Source organism: Camelus ferus, chromosome 1, assembly GCF_009834535.1.
Source record: "Camelus ferus isolate YT-003-E chromosome 1, BCGSAC_Cfer_1.0, whole genome shotgun sequence".
Taxonomy (NCBI): Eukaryota; Metazoa; Chordata; class Mammalia; order Artiodactyla; family Camelidae; genus Camelus; species Camelus ferus.
Genome location: NC_045696.1, coordinates 85374466 through 85390566, shown reverse-complemented (window position 1 = coordinate 85390566; position 16101 = coordinate 85374466).

Genomic DNA, 16101 nt, shown 5'->3' with positions numbered 1-16101 from the left:
TTTATGGTGTATGCATCTTTTAAAAATTTAGAGCTATTGTTGGCTTTGAAAAGCATGAATTTACAGTGCTATTTTTAATGGAAATTAAAGCAATCAAATTTCACTTAATTTTAATGGAATAAGCACTCTTTAAAAAATATTTGATCTTTAGAAAAGAACAAATCACCTTGTCAGATAGTAGGACTTGTAACTGATACTGTTCATGCAGAGATGATAGGAAATATGATGGAAATTTTCCGCTGGCTGAGTTAATAATGAGTTTGACTGCAAGTAACAGAAACCTTGATTAGTACTAATTTAAGCAGGTAGACATTCTCTTATGTGATACTAAGGAGTTCAGAGATAGCCAGCTTGTAAGATTAAAACAGTGGGTGGACACCATGGATGACACAGTGGGGGGATTGAACAAAGTAAAGTTTGCATAAGAAAGACAAGGGGAGAGAGAACAGTGTCAAGCACAGATCTTTCTGTGTTTCCGTTACTTTTATACTTAATGCAGTCGTGATTTATCCACTTGACTCTTTTCCCTAGATCTTTGCAAATTTGTTGAAACAGGAACTACACATTAATTATTTTATGAACCTAGTAAATGGAACAGTGTCTTCCCCCCACAACAGAGGTTCAATAAATATTTTTAAATTAATGAATGAATTAAAGTTAAAGAAATAATTCATACATCAAATAGGTGTTCAACCAGTTGGTATCTAAATTTTCTTTCCTCTCTTTTGTTAAATTCTAGTGATACTATTTTATTTTCAAAATTATAAATAGAAGTCCAATAAAATGTTATTTTTACTAATTCTGATGTTTTTAAAAACTTCTAATCCAAAAGAACATAAGGCAAAAGAGTTTATAAACAATGAGTGAATTTTAGGGTTTTTTTTTAAAGCCTTGAGTTTTCTAATCAGGACATCACTTAAATGATTGCATATTTGGTACCACTATTTTCTTTACAAACAACCGAAAAATGTTGCCTATCACTTGTATTCTTTGGAACAGTAGATACTAGTAACTTATGTGTAGCACATTTGTCCTTTCTTTATCAAGAAAACTGTCTGTTGCTATTACTACAAGCTATTATTTTGTAAGGGATCTCTTTTTGTTCTTAGCATACGTCAGACATAATAAATAAAAGAAGAGTAAAGATTTTAGAAGTGGAGAGGTACATATATAATTATTATCAAATGGTTATTTTAAAAAGACAAATTTAGAATTATAGCAAAAAAGATATTGAAGCTATACTGAAGAGTAGGGGAAGATGAAACCACTAAAGGATCTTTCCAAAGGTTGTTAAGTTCCTTAAAAATTACTGCAAATTTATGACTTTACTTTCTACACCCAGAACATCTTTGGATAACTACAGGAATATGACTAAACAAGAAGAAACGTGTTTCACTAAGATAAGTTATTCCTTTGAATTATTTGATTTTTTTCTGATTATGCAACCTTTCTGCCCATTGTAGATTAAATATGAAATTGTGATTTTTTTTCTATTAAAAATAATTTTCTTGGAACAACAACAAAAAAGACTTTTTAAGATTTCTCACTGAGTTTTGTTTATATATCATATAGGTCTCCTCGAATGCACACTCCATTCTTTCCAGGAAAAACAAAGGAAAAATAAATCAGAAGAGAAACAAAGGTAAGGCAACTGTTGACACTTGTCTCAGAGTTTAAGAGCTCTGTAGTATCAGGGGCTGTTTTGTTTACTAAGCCCTTTATAGTCTTCTCTTCCTTTAATACTATCCTCATCAACTTCATCAAACATGATTTTTTTTTTACAAACTTTGATACCAGATAACACCCTAAAAATACAGTAGAGATCCCAAAAGTGGGCTTCATTTCCCATGTTATTTCTATAATTGCCCCACTCACTTCAAATTTAAAAAAAAATTCTTAACATAGGTTCCTGACATTTTCTCAAAATAAAATATGAATGAAATAGTCTTTATAAAAACTTTACCAACTAATTAATAACAGCTAGGTTACTATGCAAATGCTACTTCAAAATGAGTCACCTGGTTTTCTAATGTGATTTTCAAAGTGTGACTTCTAGACCAGTAGCATAGCATCATCTGGAATCTTGTCAGAAATGTGAGGTCTTGCCTTGCCTCTCCCAAACCAACTAACCTGGAACCTCTGGGATCCCAGGCAGGGCCCAGGATTCCGTGTACATAAGCCCTCCGGATGATCCTGATGCAGGTTAAAATTTGAAAAGCACTGCCTCTAATGCTGCATGAGTAGAAATTTTGGAATCTCCCTAATATTAATAACATCACATAGGGAAATAACATAGTTTTGTCACTTGGAATTAATTTGTTTTTGTCTTGTAGGATCAATTATCTTAACCACAGTGCATTTGTGCTTAGTCTTGTAAGTCTGAAGTGAACTGAAGTAGGAACTTCAACATCAGATGACAAAAGAAACATATTTAAAAAAAAAAACTGCTATGATAATAAATCCCAGGGAAGGAGACATTTAGATGGCTGATAAAATGTATGACTTTTTACTAGAAGGTATCAGGTTAAGGGTCTTGGATAATATGGGAGTTTTTAATCATAAATTTTTAACCTTATTATTCAGTGTCCATCCTTTTCTGCCTAACTTGCCTCAATGTAAGAGAGAAGAACACTGCATAGGAACCCATGTTAATCATGGCCACTGCCCTCTGACAATTGCTTGATGCACTTAAAGAAAATCTGTAACCTCCTTGGAAATACTGCTTCAGAGAGGTTGAATTTAAATGTATCGATGTTTTGTTTTGCAATATGCTGCACTTACTTTCAGAAGGGTACAACAGCTTACGCTAGCCAAGGATTTGTAGAATTGTCAGTAGTTGGAAAAGTCTCAACTGATTTGAGACTTGCTGTTTTTAAATTATGTTTTGCCATAATGTTTTCATAGTTAACGTAATCCTTTTATAAATTCCTTGAGAATTTCAGAATTTACTGTCTTTAAATATTAGGGATTTTTATTTGAATATTGGATGCTGTTCTCTAATTCCTAATCAGAGGAATAATTGCAGCCAGTTCCACTGCTGTCACAGTAATGGCAATTCCACCCAATGGGACTCCTTTTAGTAAGATAAATAACTTTCAATAATAATTTCCCTCATAATTATTATCAAGTAATAAAGCACAAAAAATGATGATTACATGAAAAATGGAATACAGTTAAATTTCAGAATTAAGTAACAAAGTTGAGCCTAAACTATGGCAATATAGTACAAAACAGGATTTCAAACACTCTTAAGACTACTATAAAAATAGTCCGTGGAAAGCACATGTGTTCCTTTGATGCATTAAAATTTATCAAGAGTGAGTTAGGGAGAGAAGAGAGAGGAAAAGAAGCAAGATGAGAAAAAGAGGGCGATTGTATAGCAGAATTAAACTTATAATTAGGGTACTTGAATATAGTTATCAAATGGAAAATCTAAATTATATAAAGCAATCCATTTATCAAGAAAAATACCCCAAGCTACAGTAAAGAGTCTGTTAATAAATATGCCAGTGTCATGTAGATTGTCTATATCCTGCAAGATTTGAGACAGGAAATTAAGGGCTTACAATACAAGCTTTGTGAGAATCAGAATGTCCTTTGTAGTGATTTTACAACAGATGTTCTAAATTTATCTAGACATAGCAATGGCATTGACTGTTAATTGTCACTGAAAAGTGTAATTTCACTAAAGGAAAAGGAAAAACTGAAAAAGATAACTATGAAACGATTTTTAGAGAGGACAAGTTAACCCATACAATAAATACATTAATAAGATGATGTTACACTTATTCAAAGACTTTTTAAAAGATCATTTGTATGCGTTCCTAACTTAAAAATAGACTTTTTGCATATGTTATGAATTTTAAAAAATCTATTTGAAACTTTAGAAGAATGTATGATACTTTAAGTAACAACAGCAAGAAGTGTATCATGATCATACAAAAACTGCAATCCTTTATACAAAGAAGCACTCCAATTATTATTTGTTGAACAAAAGTTACAAAGATTAAGAACAATCATTTTAAAGTGCAGTTATAGCAATAAAATATCACTAAGTATCTAAATGTCTTTCCTTGAAATGAAAATATCTAACAAGGTCAAAAACATCAGAAACAGAGATCACAACCTGCTACTAGCACCAAGTACAGCTACTGGTGTGTGTGTGTGTGAGAGAGAGAGAGAGAGAGAGAGGGATAGAATCTTGTTGAAAGCATCTTTCAACATTTATTCCCTGGCAAGAATTATTTATAGCCCCAGGGTGTTATAAGGGTAAATATAAATCAGAAAAAAAAAAAATCCCTGGTACAAAATGAAAAGAGACTCCTTTCCCTGCCCCCTTTCTTTCAGAGCATTGCATTAAAAACAAAACAAAAAAAATTATAATTGTAAATTCTTTCTCTGTCCCTTGGGTATGCTGGAAATCATTTTGAAACCTAAATAAGCCTCTTGTCAGGTTTACAAACCAGAAATGTCTTTCTCAAGGACCTGGGAACATCTCTTTGCGATGTAATCATCCCCTATCTCTCAGTGCCTATGGGAATGTAGAAGCCTAGCTTCAGTGAGCTCTTGGCTCCAAAATTCCCACCTGCCATAGATATTGGGTTGTTGTTGTTTTTTTAAAATAAAACCAATTAGCTAACACAAATGGTCATCTCATTTCCAGATGAAATTAGGATGAACTATATGTGCAAGTGGTGGTGTCAATTTCCCTTACTTGAGGACTAATGATTGTTTGTTTATCTTGAGAATATGTGTGCAATGCCTGCATCTACTTGATTATATGAAAGACTGAGAGTTCTTCCTATCTTAACAATCTCTTAGAAATTGCCTGTGATGTGCCTAGCATCTGCTTCAATGCTTATTCAATAATAAAATTGTTTTCTTTCTTTTCTATATTTGTTGAACCTTTATCTGGGTTGGAAGGAAATTTTGTTTTTAGTTACATTTCCTTAACAGTGTGTAACAGAGGACTTTGACACACAAATACCTATGAATTGGCTGAAGATATGTTAATAATACAAACAAAGCAAGTGGTCAACATTTAAAGAAAAATATTTTCTCCTACACAATAATTGTTATTTGCATGAATTTCTATAAGTATTAATCTTTATTTCTTCATTTAATACCAGTCAAATTGAATGCAGTCTCAAGGATGAGAAACAAAACAGCAACAAATTAGAGGACTTCTGTTCAGGCTAGGGGGCTTAGAGAAAAAGAAATAAAAAGTGATGGAAACGGAAATACCATTTAGATTGTGAAACAATGAGAATATGCCTAAAGGGTAATGGAAAAGTTGTTAAATAAGGTCGCAGTGGTTTAGAACCATTAGGTACAAAAGACTATTCATGGGCTGGGATTTTTAAAACTTATTGTGGAAGAAAGGAACTCATAAATGTAAAATAAGGGCTTAGGGGCCAAAGGGGAATGGGATAGTAAAATAAATAGTACAAGTAAGAATAGGATTAAGTGACTAAATTAAATAGGAACCTTTCTGAGGGCGCTGGACTTCTGTTTAAAAATGTGAAGTGTAGATGGTTGCATAGCTGAGCAGAATTATATATGGCATAAATTGTGTAATGGTTAAGATTAAATCAATAACAATTGGCATTCAGTTGTTTATGATAACTTATTACACATTCTATTTATTTTCTTCTACTTAATATAGTGATTCAGGGCACAAAGGGAGCTCACTGTGAACAAATATAAAATATAGAAAATGAAATATACTTCATTTTAACCAATTTTTCTTCAGTGTCTGTAGGTCAGGTGCTACAGAAGATAAAAAGACAATATAATCTCTGCCTTCAAGTACAGTACTCTGTAGAAGATAGGCGTTGATCAGCTAGATATTCAATCACAATTTATTAATTGCTTATGATAAGGAAAAAAATTATTGTGAGCTCTGGCTACCGTAGTGTAATTTTAGAAAGTTTTAATGGCAGCACAACTTTGGTTCAACTTACAATACCTTTCAGTAACAAAGGCACAGCCCCTAAGAAGAACAATCATCAAGCAGAAACATTACAAACGAACCCTAGCTTTGAGCAAATCTACTGCTTTATAAAATCTTTTAAGATAAGTCACTTAGGGAAATGTACAGTAAAGATTATTGAACTTTGGTACCTTAAATAAATTATTAATAAGCCAATTAATCTTAACAAAAATATTTTTGCTTTGTTAAAATATTTTATCTGTGGTGTTTCTTCTTTAACAATATCTAATAAGGTAATACTCAACTAGGAGATTAAGCCATACATTAAATAATCTTAACTTCCTTATAGAAAGGGACATGCAGTGTAGAAGGCGCATGTATTCAAGGAGCATGTAATATAATGCTGAATGGGGTGAAGGTATAGACAACTGATTATGAAAGGAGGGAATATACATTTTGCAAAATAGACCCAAAAATACAGAGTTTTCTACTTTACAAAGTCCATCCTTATATCCTTGTCTCCTAGTGTAAAATGGACCTTGTGCTGCCGTTACATTATATTACCTGCAGTCTTCTATTGTACTTAATTAATAAATTTCCATCTCCCTTCACTAAATGTGTCCTACTTGGGGGCAAAAACCAAAGTAGCTTCACTTCAAATTAATTCACTATATAATGAAGGAATAATAATTAATACTATATCAGAGTTCTAGAAATCAAATTTGATGTTACAGCTATTGATTAAGCAATTAATTTCTGCCTGGTATCCTTGAAGAATTTAATTGATTTTCCCCATCCTCCCCCCTCACCTCTTCTACGTGATCATGACTATGTGGTGACCATGACCAGCACGGGCTACAAAGCATAATAGAAAGTATTTCCACCAAGTATATACATCACTATAATCACAGTGTCCTTTCTAATAACCCTAATATTTACTCCATGGGACAGGATTCTCTTTCGCAAATGCTGAAGGAGTAGAAAGGGGCACTAACTAGTGTCAGATCAGAGAAAGAACTGAGGAAGCTGAAACACTGAGCTTTATATCTTTTTTTTTCCCCCTCAGCATTCAGGCTTTTGTGGAACATTACTATTTGTTTCAGAAAATTCTTGACTCTGTCAGTCGCTGTAAATAGGATATATATAAAGTTCTAAAGCAATCTGTTCTACTTTTCCTTTTAGTTCACCTTATCATTTGCTTTCCTAAATTCAACTATTTGGGGAAAGGCCTATGACAGACATTGGAAATTTTCAGAGAGGAATGAACTGAAATGCAGGTCATATGGACACATTTTTTTTTTAAACCAAGAATTCATAATAACATTTCTGATGAAGCAGATTGAGAAAGGAGCTCTTTCTCAGCTCAAATAAATGATTTCTTCCATGTTTGTTTTACGTATGGATGAAATTCTATCTATTCATTGTCTTTGCTAGGAAAGAGGTACTACAGATTTATTCTAAGGACCACACACTCTAAGAGGTTCGTTTCCTCTTATGGAAAAAGAATGAAGATTTTAGGAATCTTTTTAGGAATTTTAGGAATTCCTACACGAAAATTAAGTCAACATCACTGTGTACCTATTTGGGCTAGATAATTAACCTTCCTAAAGCTCAATTGCTCAATCCAAAAAAAAAAGTAGGAATATTATTATGTAATACTTCCTGGAACTGTAAGGAAAATTAAATTAGGTGATATTTATAAAACAGTAGGCAGGGAACAGACACACAGTAGCTGCTCAATTAATGCTAGTTCTCCTGTCTGATAAATGAAACTGGAGAATGTGTCGTTAATTCATATACTGTTTCACTTATAAATGACAAATCCAACTTGTCACTTTGGTATCTACTGAATACATATCCAATATATGTACAATATACAATATACTATATATATAATAGTAGTATATGATAGTGGCACAAAATTATCTGTGGAATTGTTTATTATGTAATCCCATGTCTTCAGAATGTTATCCAAAAAGGTTCAGTAGTTATTTATTATTTTGGGGGGTTATAAAAAGAATGAAACAAACAAAATATACAAATACCATATTGTTCATATGTAAAAAGATTTTCATACATTTTCTGAGACTTTCCTTGAGGTGTTTTTTTGGAGTGATAATTTAACAAGAATGACTATAAAAGAAACTTTTATTTTAAACCAATGTTAAGTTAAAACTAACCCATGTTTATATCCAGCTCAATACATGCCCCGTCTTTTTTCTACGTATTATTTAACCAAAAAGATAAAATTACATTTTCTACACCCGTGAAATAGCATCAGTGTTCTCAAGCCACATATCTCATGCCCATCTTGTTTGAGCACTCTGTCTCAGCAAGTCAAAGGGGGTTTTTCTGGATCAAGTTGTTTTCGTCTCTAGTCTCCATGTGATGCACAGAGTATCTCGTTACTCTACAATCACTTTCTTGAGGAAAGGTAACGGGGTTTGGGAATGTACTAATATGTCACTTACATACAGCACTATGAAATCAATATCCCAATGGGTGAAGTTAAAGAATTTCTCCTTTGTAAATACAATTCTCCTCTTTAAAGTATTTTAATCCAAAAATTATAGAGCAATTATTTTGTAAATCATTCAATCACAGTACTCCCATCCACCACCCCCCAAAATGGGCTAAACACCTACATTCGACAGTCTCATAGCAGTCTTTGAATTAGACATGAACTAACTTTTAAGCATTGTCTAGTTATTATGGATGTAACACAGAAAGAACCCTTAGCACTTATCAGCTTGATTTCTATATCCACAACATTTAGCTAAGGTTTTTATCAGTAGAAAGAAAATAATAATATGCAAGTTCGAGTCTTCTTCTTCCTTTTGTATATCAAAATGAATACTTACAATCTTCTGTTTTCTCCTATACTCATTTCCTCATGTTGTCCCATATCTCTTAGAATTTATCTATTTTTTAATGACTACTCAGTGTACTTTTGACGTAATTGAGCAACAATCTGATCGGAAGCATTCGATGTGCTGGTTAATGATATAATCACATGGGATTGTTTTAAATTAAGTGAAAACAAAGTCTGGAAAAATCAGATTTTAGTCCTCTGTGTTCTTCTCCATCTCTTTTTTTGTACTTCTGTTTATAAATAGAGCCACTCAATGGCCATTATTACAAACATTTAAAAATATTAAACTTTGCTGAAGTAGTCAGTTTTTTCCCTTATTTTCCCTTTTTTAAAAACATGAATTTAGATGTTCTGGGAAGACCAAAAAGGTGACAAACAATATGTTCTATTTTCTTTCTTTTTTTTTAATCTTAAATAAAAATGACCCATAATGACTCACAATTATCAATCCCGGATGGTAGGTTAATTTTGTTATTTGTGTACCTTTCCATGTTTCTACGTAAACTTGAAAAAATAGTATGAACAGATCTTGCCTTGTCAGTTAAATTTTAGTACAGTTGATGCTGTTGCTCTTCAGTCGGCATGTGGCTGATGTATTTGCAAGACCAACACGCATGATGCATTTGTTTCTTTTGATGTCCCAGAGATAGTTTTCTTATAATAACATTTTGGGAAAATAACTGTTAGTATGATTATAGGGAGCAGCCTAAGAGATTGTACCTGACTTGCTGTGGCACAAATAATGATTCACCCTGCAGGGTTATTATGAGGCGTTGGAATCTTCACACTCCTTTAATTTAAAAAATCATATTTTAAGGAATCTCTAAAATAGCCCATTCATATAATTGTATGCGATAAAGTAGATATATTTTAAAGAGCTTAACTTGATTTCAGTGACCCAGGATATAACACGAGGCTGCTATAATTTGGCTCTGTAAACTTACCCAAGTCATCTAAAAGCTTAACTTGGCCTTAGTTTTTTGCTGCATTTTGTTCTGTTTTGTTTTCCAGATACAGAATAGCTGGGGTGTACTTGTTTTTTAGGTCACTTTCAAAATGATCATTCTGTGTCTGTATAATTTATACTTTAAAAAACTATGACTAAATAAGCCCGTTTAAATCTGTTAATGACTATGGCAGGATCTAGGCAGTCTTCTTTAGCTTGAGGTTGCCTAAATATTTTAACTTAATGATTTTCACATTTCACGGTATTTTATCATCTACTCAGATTAAGATGCTTTCTCTTTCTAGGCTGACAGGTTTTTTTTACTTTTTTTTTTTTATCACAAAGATACAGATTTCCGGAGTTGAAGAAAATGGGCAGAGTTTTACATTTCTTTTAAATCCCCATGCATTAAATTCTCAAAAGATATTCTGAGGGCCTATGAATTAAATTCAAAGTTATACTTTTAAGTCCCTATGAATTAAAAGCTGAAACAACTCAAAGATATCAAGACATTCTCCAACCAGACTTGACATTGTTTGCAGCCATTGAAGACAAATGACAGGGGTTTGCTTTTAGGGCATTGGTGAATATCCATGGGAAATTTCAGGGCTGTAGCTCTTGCAGAGAAAAAGTGTGTTCTAATCATTTTTTCCTCCTAACGCTTCCTCAGTTTCTAACATGTGTTATAAAATTTATAATGTCCACTCATAATGGAATTATATTAGCTCCCTGACCATGGCAAAGACTAATTAAGGCTAGTCTAAAAAATTCTCTAAATACAGTAGGAGGTCATGTAATCAAATTAAAATCAGAATAATTACTCATTCATTCTCAATGCAAGCATTTAAGGTATTTTATATTGTTTAAATTAAGATTTACACATCATGGATTTGATCTACCTTGATTAAAAATACTTGTTTTAATGTTAATTTTTTTTATTCCCATTGCAAAGAAAAATCAGAAGATGGCTGACATCAATAGAATTTCTGGCTTCTTTTCTAGATAGTCTAGAAGATGTCCTATCACATGTTATCACAAATACATACCAAAAATATATTGATCCTTCCAAAGTTTAATTTACTCATGCGATGGCAAATATTTTTATATCACAGAACATCGAGGCTAAGATGCAAAAGAAATTGCTGAAAGTATGAAAAATATGAAAAGGCTTTAAAAACCATTGGAGGCAATGAATAGTGAAAGAGACACTAGAGAAAAGCAAACAAATAAAAGGAAGGAAATTTTGAGAAATTCAAAGAAATAAAAATGACAAGAAGAAATATAATTGCTATAGATGATAAAATATAGGAGTCCAGATTCAAGTGATAATTCCCAAGGGAGGCAAGCTGTAATACACATGAATGTGTATGACACATTAATGAAACAAAAATAATAATCAAAGCATTATTATTTGCTAATCAAAGTAAAATTAAAATCAAATCAAGTCACAATTAAATCAAAGTGAAAAATTTTTTTTGAAATCCCTGATGTCGGAAAAAAATAAATCTTATCCAAAGAACAAAATGTCAGACACAACTGATAAAAATAAACTTTAAACATTGGATTTAAAAGATTTTTTTAAATTAAGAAATGCCCTTTAAGTTTCTGACAAAACAAATGAAGCTTAATTACAGAGACAAAAATCATATAGGTGTCTAAATTAAAAAAAATAAATAAATAAAACTTAAATACCAGAAAACTAATGGAGCAATAGCTATAGAAATTTTGGTAATAAATATGAGATTTCTAGAAGTTTATATTACATTGTTTCATGTTGAAGAGAGAAAGATACTGAAAATATAATCATATATTTAAAGTTCAAAAATGTAAGCATGCATATGACTTCCTAAAGTAATATTACTTAAAGATGTAATTTAAATTATTAAAAACTGGGGAATTCAAGGGTCAAATGCCTGGATATAAATACTGGGGTAGATTGCCTCTTCCTAAATGATCAAGTCAGTATCTTACATTCTATTCCTGCAGTATGTTTGCCATTTCTCCATTAAGAGGTGGAATCTATGTCCCTTCGCTTGAAATAGAACAGATCTTTGTAACTATCACAACTGTTCTGGGTTGAATTGTGCTCCTTTCTGCTGCTCTCCAATAAAAGATATGTTAAAATCCTAACCCCTAATACCTCAGAAGGTGAACTTATTTAAAAATAGAGTTGTTGCAAATGTAATTGGTTAAGTTAAGGTCATGCTGGAGTCATGCTGGAGTAGGATGGGCCCCTCATCTCATCTGACTGGTGTCCTTACAAGAAGGTGGTCATGTGGAGGCAGAGACACATAAGGAAAACACCATGTGAAGATAGAGGATTAAGAGATGCATCTACAAGACCAGGGACACTAAAGAGTGTGAGGAAACCACCAGACCAGGTAGAAGCAAGGAAGAATTTTGTTTTCATAGGGAGCATGGCCTGCTGACATGTTGATTTTGGACTTCTAGCCTCTAGAACTGTGAGACAACAAACTTCTGTTGTTTTAAGCCCTCAGTTTATGGTGTTTTGTTATAGAAACTAATATAGTCAAAAATTTTGGCAGAAGTGACATTATATGCATACTGAGGTAGAACAGAAAGACAATAGATTTTTCTACCTGGATCTCTCTCCTGGGAAAAATGCCTTAAAAACTCTGAGCTGACATGAGAAAAGTCTGGGTACCTTGAATCTAGCATGCTAAGGAGATCATGTTGAAAAACCATATTGACATAAAGAGCAAAGTGCCTCAATACAAGATCAATATTTTTAAAACAGTTATATTTCTGTACAGCAATGAGACACAAATAAAAAATAAATTTAAAATAAAATGACATTTACAACAGCATAAACAAAAACTTAGGAAATGTTCTAACAAAAGACATAATAGAATCCTAACTGAAAAATGCAATACTCTTTCAAGAAAAATCACAGACTGAAGTTAAATAGAGGCATATACCATGATCAAGTACTGGAAAGATCAATATTATAAAGATATGACTTATTTCTATAGAGGAAAATAAACCAAAAAACTGTAAGCCTTCTTATAATATGCTGTCATATGAGTGTTGTTCTGAAGGAGAGTTTTGAACTGGAGAAGATGGATGAAGTTTCGTAGGGCTTAAGCAAGAGAGAATAGCTAAAGTTTACCTAATTTGAAGAGAAATTCATCAAAATCACTTCTTGGAAGAAGGAAAATCTGCTGTTGTGGTTTAACAGCAATTGTTTGAACAATATTTCTTCAGCAGTGTGGAAGTTAAAGTCATAAGAGGACTACTGTGAAGGATGGGGATGAATTAAAGGAGGTGCTAGTGTCCTACGAGGTTCAAAGTGAAAAAATTGTAGATCTCCAGGGTTCCTCACAGTCCTGCCTCCTGTTCAAGAGGGGGACTGAATCTCATAATTTAACCACATACAGATTTGTTCAGAATTCTAGATCAATACCACTCTTTGATTGTAGTCCCAGATTCATTAGTGATGGCTGCCATTAGGGCTTCTTATGATTTTTGTATTTGTAGTTGAATTTAAATTATCTGGCTAGTGAGTTGCTCTGCAGAAGCATTTAAGACTCTAGAGAGAACAGGGCAAACAATTCTGCAGAAAGCAAATATTAACATTAGAATTATCAGAACACCTTGAACAATGATGTTTTAGTCAAGAATCTTGACTAAGCCAAGAGAACAGACCCCATTCCTACTCTGGGTCTATAAAGAAGAGATATTTGATATCAGTAAGTTGACTTAACACTTTTTTTTCCCTTTGATTTGTTCATTACCCTTCCTAACCCTCCTGTTTATGTTAAAAATTATATAGTATGTCTCTTGGCAGATAGATAGATTCTACTTTCCCTAAGTCAGCATGTGTACTGCCCTGTGCATATTTATATGCTGAATATATTTAAAGCCTTTCTACATTGCACTACAGCTTGTTGAATATATACCAATTCTTGGAATTATTATTTAGGTTTCACTGGTTACTAATGGTTGTTTTAATTATGGCATAATAAATTCTATGTTTGAGCTTTCTGCATGGTTGTCCAACTAGGCGAAAAGACTGCAATTCAGGATTCACTGGTAGATATAGTTTGTTATGTCTAAGAAAAATTAGAAGTTTTTCTTCTAATTCCAGTGAATATTCTCCTAAAAATTTATAATCATGTACTATTACATGGGACTAGGTTATTAAGAGCTCAGTACTTAAAAGAGAAAGAAGAGTGAAGTTTTTGTATAGTTAAAAGGAATATTAAACCAGAAAACTGGTGGGAATGGAAATAGATACCAATACCTGTTCAATTAGGAATTCTCTGACAACCTTGTGTCCCAGAGATCCAGGAATATTCAGTGTGATCCAGGGTTCTTACTTAGGTACTGAAAAGTATTATTCAGATAGTTTTATTCACATTCTTGAATGATCTCCAGGAATTAAAGTTTCCAAATAAATAGTAGTTTTTAAATTCATTACATAGATTTGAGGAGGTTGTAAGCATGAAAATCATAACACTCTTGTCACAGGAACATGTAGTTCCTTATAAAACACAGAACTTTGGTGGGACTGAGGTTGTAGGCATGTGTCAAAATTGTTTATCTCCTATACTTGAAATGATGATAACGTTAGGGAGAGGCAGCAATATTACTAACTGTAGGGTAACTAGGAATGCAGGTTTTGGGGTTATAGAAAGCAGTGAATGTTCCAGTTTGGTATTAGAGGTTAAGAGAAGGAAATTCTTTTTGGATCTCTTTGCAGAGGTTGCTTCCCAGGTACCTTACATTATTAGATATAAACATGTGACACATTTGTGGGAAATGACAGTCTAGGGTATTTCACTTTTAATTTTTCTTGTTATCAATCATCCTAAAATCTTGTTATCAGCATATAGTGAAAGAAAAGTGACATTATTGTCTGGTACATAGATTCAGTTTCCCAGGGAAAATGGTAAAAATCCAGCAATTTGATTAATTAAGCATTTAGCTGGAAAATGAGTTCATTGGTGCCAAGTGCAATTTAAATGTCAAGGTTTAATCTCTGGTGCTCAGAGTAACAAGACTAGGGAGGAAACTTTTCCAAGCTCATATTAGCAATCAAGAATCCTAAACCAACAGAAAGGGAGAGAAAATAAGTCCATTAACATTTGGAAGAGAAAGAGAAAAAGTTGTAGTAGTTTTTGGCTCCTTGCATTCAAGTGTCTCAATTGGAAGATTTAGGTGGAGGCTAGGCCTAGTCTGCTTTTGACCCAAGTTTCCTAAGAAACTTTTGGGGAAGTTTTGCAAAAAAGTTCAAGAGGTAGATATATGATTTTTTTTTAATTGGGATACACAAATCCAAGGGTCAGTTCCCTGAAATTGCATGTAAGTGTTTACGATCAATAGTACCTGATAATGTTCCTTGCGATGAGATGCAAGAGTAATCTTAAACTGGCATCATTTCTAGTAAGTAAACTAGACTGAAGATCAGGCAGAGGTTCCTGCAGTTTATTTGTGAAAGAAGACAAACCTTGGATCTGTTGATAATAAGCTTGCATTAAACCTTTACAAAATTTGTCCACATCAGCCTACTGTAAAAGAGGAGGGTCAGTATAAGGGTGAGATCACAAGATGCATGAGCCTCCATGAGGATAGTGTATGTATTCCTGTTGGATGGGGAAATGGCCATGAAAGCTAAGGGCAAACCTTTGGCCACAGCTACTGAAGTTCTTCAGGTAGTTTTGAAAGTCTAGTGTAAAATTTATTCTGTTTTCTCTGAGAAATGTGAAAATGAAGCTTCTAAGCAATAGGCAGAGCCTTATGAAGTATCTTAATTACTGTTCCAATGGAATCTGCACCCCTAATACTGGACAAAGGTGTGAGTTTTCCCAAGAGGGAAATGCAAAGCCTGAAAGTTGCTTTGTTACTACCAGAGAAGCTGCTTTATGGCAAGAAAAGTCTCTAGCTCACCAGAAAGCAAGCAGAAAATAAGTAAGAATATGTCTATAGACATATAAGGCTTAATTAAGTTCATTTATAGATATTCAAAGAGCCTAAAGAGATTGGCTTACATTCACAACTAGCCTTTACAGTTTTCTCAGGATTGTGGCATTCACAGATAGGGTGTGCACTAGAAACATCCTCTGAAGTTTTCTAAATAAGACCTATTTAAGAAGAATTTTTCTTTCTTTTACATGATGTGTTAAATTTTTTGAGAAACTTCCTCTCAATATTTCATAAGAGTCTATATGTGGTATCTTAGTGTGTCCAGAGACCATCTGGGTGGAATAAACAATTTAATTCATTCCAGTGTGTGTGTGTGTGTGTGTTGTTGTTGTTGTTGTTGTTGTTGTTGTTGTTGTTGTTGTTGTTGTTGTAGTTGTTCTGTTCTGTCTGCTTTTCAGAATGAGT